This window comes from Lactuca serriola, chromosome 2 (assembly GCF_051521515.1).
Source record: "Lactuca serriola cultivar US96UC23 chromosome 2, Lser_US96UC23_V15, whole genome shotgun sequence".
NCBI classification, from domain to species: Eukaryota; Viridiplantae; Streptophyta; class Magnoliopsida; order Asterales; family Asteraceae; genus Lactuca; species Lactuca serriola.
This window is the reverse complement of record NC_136409.1, coordinates 124,982,946-124,991,187: the sequence shown is the minus strand read 5'-3', so window position 1 is coordinate 124,991,187 and position 8,242 is coordinate 124,982,946.

The following is an 8,242-nucleotide window of genomic DNA, read 5'->3' as shown; positions in this document are numbered from 1 at the left end:
TTGGAGAACTTGGAATGATTTCTTTGTAATTTATTTTGCTAATGTTTGCTATTGTCTTATAAGCCGATGTACTTTTTGCTGATGATAACATGTTGATGATATTTTTACACTGAGTCCTTGGTTTGATCTCTTATCTCTCTCTCTCTCTTCTTCAAATCTTCTAAACTAAAGTTGAATGATTCACTGTATTGAACCATACACTGATAACAACTTGAAACTCTTTGCCGATGGTTAGATCAAAGCACCAAGATCTATCACACGCAACTATCTCTTCTTACCAATCTTTCACTGATTTTGTGATTCAGTGTGACAAAACACGTGCTGATGAGAGTCTAACAGGCTTTGTCGATGGTTAGACCAAAACACCACAGTTTATCACACGCAATAATCCTCTCTTTACCTTCTTCTCACTCAGTGTCTAATGATTCAGTAAGACGAACCACTCACTGATAAAGACACAACACTATGTGCCGATGGTTAGATAATCTAACTAGTATCTATCACACGCACCAACCTCCTTGCTAGCCTTAATCAAGCAAGTTGTACCTTGAATTGACGGAGAACCATCCTCAGCATGTAACTTTTGTGACACTGACCTCAGCGCTTCCGCAGACACTGATTGTCGTTTCATCTTCAGTCCAACGGCTCCTTTTGCCCAACGGCTATCTTTCTGATTTGACAGGTTGTTACGATACACATTTATTTTTGAAGAAGATAATCATTACTTTTTTAAACCCGTTTCGTTCCATATTTAAACCTCTTTCCTCCTCTTTTTCAAACCTTCCTTCTACAATTCAAATTTCCTTCGTTTCTTTTCAAAACCCTAGAATCCTAAAATTCTTCAATGGCAGCATCACTATTCTCCTTCTCCTCCACTTCACGAAGAGTAATCCCTGCTCCAAACTCTCCTCCTCTTCCAATACACATCAAAGCCACCAATGTTGTCTTCAATCCTGACATTCCAGATGTTCATTGAGGTCTTGGACTTGATGACTTTGTTAATTTTCTAGCCTCCTGCCATCTCCGATATGCAATCAGTGACGTTCCATCAGAGTTCTTTCCTGAACAAGTCTGTGAGTTCTACTACACTGCAACAATCAATGAAGAAAACAATGTCATCTCCGGGACTATTGGCCGTGGAAGACACTCAGTCTTTATTACCGCTGACCTCCTCAGTGCTGCGCTCAGGTTACCAATCTTTGAACCCTTCTCTGAACTTCCTCCTATTGAACGATGTCGACGTCTATTTGATCAACTGGGATATGATCACTCAAAGGCTGGTACTCGATCAACTCTCATTCTGCGTCAATGTATGACTCCAGGATGGAAATTCTTCACCGGTGCTCTGTGCAAATGTGTGAGTCATAAGTCTCGAAGTGGTGATCAACTGAGCACTTATGAGGCAACAAGTTGTCTGTTTACTTCTTCTCAACAAAAGACTTGACTATGGGGCTTTCTTCTTTGATCAACTTCTTCAACTTCCTCGTGCCAATGTACGCGCTGATCATGTCCCCTTTCCACAATGGATTGCTCTTGTGTTAGCTAAATTTCTCGCTGCAGATTATTACTCACATTCTGGAAACCCCATCCAATGCCCACGCATGTCAACTTGTATGTATCAGGATGATCCGTTGGATTCTGACATCGACATCTCTGATCGGATGAGAGAATGGATTGCAAATCCATATACTGTTCCTTCACTCACCGCTGATACTGATGAAGGAGCTGATGATTTAAACAAAACTAATGCTGACATTCACAATGATCCTAGTCCACGAGATGGTCAAATTTCTCCTCAGCTTTCTCATCATACCATCTCTGTTACTGAAAAGATTCAATCAACTCATGGGGAGCCATCTGCTCAGGGGGAGCAACCATCTCAGGGGGAGCAACCTTCTCAAGGGACACAACATCAATCCCACAAGCTTCCAGGTACTCAGTTTATCCAAATCCCATCCTCAGCTTTTAATGAGCTTCTTACACTGACTCGAGACATGAGTCAGCGTCTCCTTCGAATTGAAGCTGATGTTCATCAACTGAAAGGAGTGATTCTGACTACTCCTAACCCTGGCCCACAAAATGATGATGCTCAAAAAAGGGGAGACACCGATAATAATCCAAAGGAAGGAGATACTGAGTCACCACAGCCCACTGATCATAATCCAAAGGAGGGAGACACTACTGAGTCACCACAGCTTGTGCACGAGTCTGATACTGTGGAGCCTGTTAATATTGAAAAGTTTGTTGAAGATAGTGGTGAGCCTGATGATGAAGAAAAACAGGATGATGAGTGTCAGATGTTGGACATGAATTTCATTGATCCTATTATTCCAGTCCAAGGAGAAGATTCAGATATAGCCAGTGAGGACTCTCAACCTCTTTCTCGCAAGCGCAAGTCTTCACACACTGATACCTCTTTGCCTTGCAAGAAACCTAAGTCCATAGTTAGCATATCCAACCTGGCAACTGAATGGAACATGTCTCCTGATCAAGTTAAGCAAATTCTTGATGAATCCAATCAAGCTCAGCTTCTAAAGAATATTGCTCAAGCTGATGAATCTCTCATTCAGCATCAACTTCAGGTCAAGGGATCCTTTGAAGCTCAGATGTAGAAATTTTTGGAATATCAGTCCAAATCCAAATCTTCTCAGCCTTCTCCCAGCTGCAGTAAGTCTAAGACTGATAGTGTTCTCGACAGGATTGATCGAAAAAGATTTCAAGATGTTCTTAAACGACGAGTGTGTAGTGATAAAATCATCAAAGTTAAAGCTTCTAAACGGCGTAATGAGAAAGTTCTTACATTGCTGATCACTCATCAAGGTCCTCAACATCCATACACTGAAGTTGTTAAAAGGGATGAGCTGATCAAATATGGATATTCTGAATGGATGGAATTACTCGAGTTAGCATCTAAGCAAACTTCAGCTTTCTCCTCTGAACTGACATGTGCTCTTCATTTACTGATCAAGAAAGTTCAGCGTTTGGACCTTGTTCCTAAAGAACGTCCACAGCATCAAGGCCAAAATTCATCTGTTCCTAGAATCCGAAGAACCAAATTTCAAGTTGATGGTGAAGATGTGTTGGTTCTAAACTTTGGTGCTGGAGGAATAAACAACTCTCTTCCCATCAGTGTTGAGCCGGTTCAACATAAATTTATCTCAGTTCCTGAACACAGGATGTTCTATCTCGACAAAAACAGAAAAATGTGTTTTCATCGAACTGCTGAGATTCCAAGGGCTCTAACAACTCATCTCGTTGGCTTAAGTCAAATGTGCATGAGTCATCAAAATCTATCTGGAGAGTTTCACATCCTTATTGCTATGGAGCTGCTGAATAGAAGACAGGAGCTGTTGGACAGTCCTTACTGGCCTGTGAAAATTGAAGTTGAGGCTGAGTATGAGGAGTTCTTGTCCAGAGGTGTTCTAATCTAGTTGGTTTTGAACATCATCATATTGGGGGAGATTGTAAGGTCAAACCTTGAAATATGATGATGTTAGTCTATCAGCATCAGCATCACAATAGCTCAGTGTATATAGCTTCATTCAGCACGTTGTAATAGATCTTGTATTTATCTTGTTTCCTTAGATAACATAGTTTAGTTAGCTGTATATCCCTGATTTGTAGGGATTGTCTAGAATAGTAGTATATATTCTTTTGTATCGGTTTGTGAAGGCAACGCTTTCACAAACCCTAATAGCCGCTTTATGCACACGATAATCTCTTTGTGAGATTATCATTCTTAGTGAAAGTTTTTCTTTGTGAAACCTTATTGTTCTTATTCACGGTCATTGTTTGATAAATAGATTGATCTAAGGTATTTTCAAAATGAAAGTTGTAGAGCATAGTCTCACCTACGCATGTCGAAAACGGAGCTCGTATGCAAAAGTTATGCAATTTTGAAGTTTGGTTAATCGGGTTACGCCAAGCGTACGGGAGTACACCCAGCGTACCCATATATATGGGTCGGAATGGGCCATGTCGACCTGACCCAATACTCAAGTGTTCCAGGTTCGTAAGCAATGACGACTTCGACCTGATCCGAAGCGTACGCCCATCGTAACCAAAGTACGCCCAGCATACTCCGAAATTACTCCCAACGTATGTCACACCCCCAAACCAAGGATGGCGGAAACGTCCGGGGGTGGAGGACTTCATGTACAGTATCACAACAACGTGTATAATAGTGCTCAAAGTAAATACAACCATCATAAATATAATTGAAAAAGTTACACCAAAGTATATGTTTACATGTTTCAAAATCGATTACATTATGATGACAAAAATAAATTGTTGACGGTTTAACGTCCCGTCCTCAAAGCGCTGAAGTTTTCATGTTTCACTGATTTCCTGAGAATACAAGTAGTTTTGAAAAAGTGTCAACAATTAAGTTAGTGAGTTCATAAGAGTTTTGTTTTAGAATGAAACCGTTTTCCTTGTAAAATCGATGGAGTTTGATTTCCATAAAATCCAATATTTTCTTAGTTAAGTATGAACAGAAAATTCCTATATGATGTGTTAATGAACCCTAGAATGACCCGTAGCTTTCTCCTATAATCGTTCAGCGTATATAAGTTATATAAGATTTAAGTTAGATAAAACGTTGAATATAGTGGGTCTGCCCTAGGTCCACAACCAAACAAGGAACAAGAGATGAGGCGGGCCCACCAATTCTAAGCCAATCGAGACTAAATTCTTATACGACTCAAGCATATACGCTCAACGATTATAGTTGAAGTCTAACAATTCTAGATGAAACATAGTTTTACTATCATAATAACTATTTTATGTGAACCTGGTACTTTGTATATGTACCCCTTTTTGTAATTAAAAACCCGATACTTTGTATCTGTACCCCTTTTTGTATAAAAACTCGGTACTTTGTATTCGTACTCCATTTATATGAAAACCCGGTACTTTGTATTCGTACCCCATTTATATGAAAACCCGGTACTTTGTAATGTACCCCTTTTGTATAAAAACCCGGTACTTTGTATTCGTACCCCATTTATATGAAAACCCGGTACTTTGTAATGTACCCCTATTCGTGTGAAAACCTTTTGTAATGTAAATGATCATAAACTATACCTATTATAGTTTATCAAAATGTTTGAAATGTGTATGCAACCTAACTATACTTATTATAGTTTAGTATGTTTATTTGTAGTGTTTAAGAACCCATTCTATGTAAGTCAAATGTGTAGTACAATATAGCTATGTTTATCTTGCTTTGTTTTGTACCAATGGTTATGATGGAGAATTCTTATAAATTCAGTAAGTAATTTCCTATTATATAAATATACCACTACAACAAGTACATGTAATATATGAAGTCATCAAAGATTTAACACTTTGCTCAACATGTTACAAAGTGTTTTGAATGTTATAAGTTGTTAACTAACTCTTAACCTTTCTGCACTGTTTTAGAAAAATCATAGAAAAATCATATGAAGTCGAAAACTAGATCCGTAAATTCTGAGAGTTCCTAAAATGTGTCTAGTTTAATCATAATTTTTATCATGATTTTTGGAAGCCTATAACTTGTATTAAAATGCTCATACTCACAGACTGGTCCGGATTTGTGTTTGAAAAGATAGACTGTTTTGTAAAAATCACCATAAATTGTAGAAAAATCGTGTGGAGATGTGCAAGTAGTCATTTTAAAGCTAAGAAGTGTAACTACTTGCACCTAAAACAGTTTTGAAAACTAAAATTTTTAAGTTGTCCAAAACAGTCCGTGAATGGAGTCCAACTTTTCTGATGAAAGTTGTTAGAAAAGTTTAGTTATGTTCTTGGTGTTATAACTTGTATACCCCCCTAAAAACTTGAGAAAACATGAAAATGTAGGGGTATGAACTCACCTTGAGTGATTTCAGTAGATGTATGATGGAGAAAAGAAGTGTTCAACTCAAGAACACTTGGGAGATGCTTGAAGATTTGAGGAGCTAACAACAAATATGACGATATTTGTGTAAGCAATCTATGATTTGAGTAGAAGGAAGTGAAATAATCACAAGGAGGATGAATTATACTTACCAAGAGAAGAATAAAGCTTGAAAATCAGCCTTGGAGTCTTGAAATAGAGAGAAAAAGTTTGAGAGAAAAGTTGTGTTGTATTTTTGGTGAAATGAGAGCAAGTGAAAGAAAATGAGGAGAGAGGATGAATGTCCAGCTCTCAAAAACGTGGGAATGACTTGTGAGTGAGGTAAAAAGGACAAGGAAGTGACAAGGTATGGTGGGGAGGAGTGTGGGTTAGTCATGGAGTGGATATGGTGGTTGCTTGTGTCATAATACAAAGAAAGTCAACACTCAACCTTTGTACTTCACCCACTCTTCTTGGATAAGGTTTTATCCCCAAAAACGTGATTAATCATTAATTAAGGGTCCTTATATGTTAAAATAAAGTTTTGGGTGAAAATCCCGCGTTAAAACAATTAAAAACGAAGCTAAAATGAAATCGTAGTCGAAAACCGAGAAGAAAAAGGCTAACAGCGAGGCTTCTCGGAAGGGGGCCGAAGGTTCGGTCCCTTCTGGTGCTGGGTCCGAAGCGAGGCGAGATAGTAGGGAGCGAAGGGTAGGTTCGGTCCGAAGTCAGCAAGAGCGAAATAGACCGAGGCTCGGGTTCGGGTCTTGTGCGAGGTTCGGGCCCGAGAGGACCCTTCGGGTTCGGTTCAGCAGCCTTCGGGTTCAGCTCAGGAGGGTTCGGTCCGTAAGAGGACTTTCGGCCCTAAGAGGGGTTTCGGATCTGTTGGGATTAAAACCCTAATTGAGATTTGATGAACAAGATGCGGAAAATAAGAACAAACACAAATATGAAGATTATGTCGAATGATCACTCGATTTATTCAAACAAGAGGAATAAATTACACTTACAGCATAGACTAAAGAATCTAACACTAAATAAGAAACCTCACATGGCGGCTACATTTTGTCTCACTCTTAACCCTAATTGTGAATAATACATGACTATTTATAGGGAAAAGACAAGTCTTGGGCTTTTAACCTAGAATTCATCAAAGGGGCCCATTGCCATCATCCATGGAGTGCTTTGAAACCCTACAATCTCCCCCTCAAAGTATGGAATGGATGACAATGCTTTAACTTCCAAAACAAGCATCTAGCAAATAAAAAGATCTGCAACGAGGAATATATGAAGCAATCCACGAATCTTGATTCTTCAATAGTCTTCAAACACGGGCTCTAGGATATATAAACCAAGCACTGAAGTAATGTCTTTAAACTTCATTTTCGAATGTAATCCCAAAGAATCTTCATGAAAACCAAACCCGCCATAAAAACCCATTTCAGAACAAAGAAACCGAATCGCTTCTTGTCTTTGAAGAGCTTCCCTTCCAAGTCACAATAATCTTCAAATAAGCTAATGATATAAGCCATCAAAAAAAAAATATCATGTAACAACCCAAACTTTAAGATTCGTAACGCCACTTGATCGAGAAAATACTAGAAGTCGGAGATATACCAAGTCCTTAGCCGAGCTCGATGAAGAACTTCTACTGTAAATGATACTTCTCTGTAAAAGCTTTAGCAGAGCTCGATGAAGAACTTCCACTGTAAAAGCTACCTTCATAATTCTACCACAAGCTTTATCAAGAATCTTCAACTTTGAAAAGTCACAAATCCAATTTCGAATGGCCATACCAAATTCTCCCCCGATTTATAATCAAAAACATGATTATAAAGCCTTCAAATGGTCATGAGATTGATCTTGATTGGATAAAAATTTACTATGCTCCCCCGTGACAAAATGATATACACAATAAAGCATAAAATCCGAAAAGGTCGTGAAAATTTGACGTTATCACAAAAAACGACTTTCCGAACAGCCAAGACTTGATGGAATAATTATTTTGCTGTTCACAAAAAAATATGTGCGTTAAAGAATTCAAAATTGTTCACCAGCCCATAAATTTGCAAACATTTCTCAATATAGGGCAGAAACTGTCACTTGCTGAAAGACAGGGGCTTGAATGGTAATTCTGCATCAATATACCCCTTTATTTGAAGCAAAAACTGGAAATGATCCAAAAATACCAATCTGTGAAAACAACATGGACCAAAAGTGCCAATGCGTTGAAGTTGCAGGGACCAAAAAATTGAACTTTACTATCTTCTTCCCCATTTAGACGTAGATGAAAGAGCACAACATCATACTCCAGTTGACCTTTCAACGATGACTCAAACCAGACGCGAAACCTTGAAATTGGCACATATAAACATCAACTGC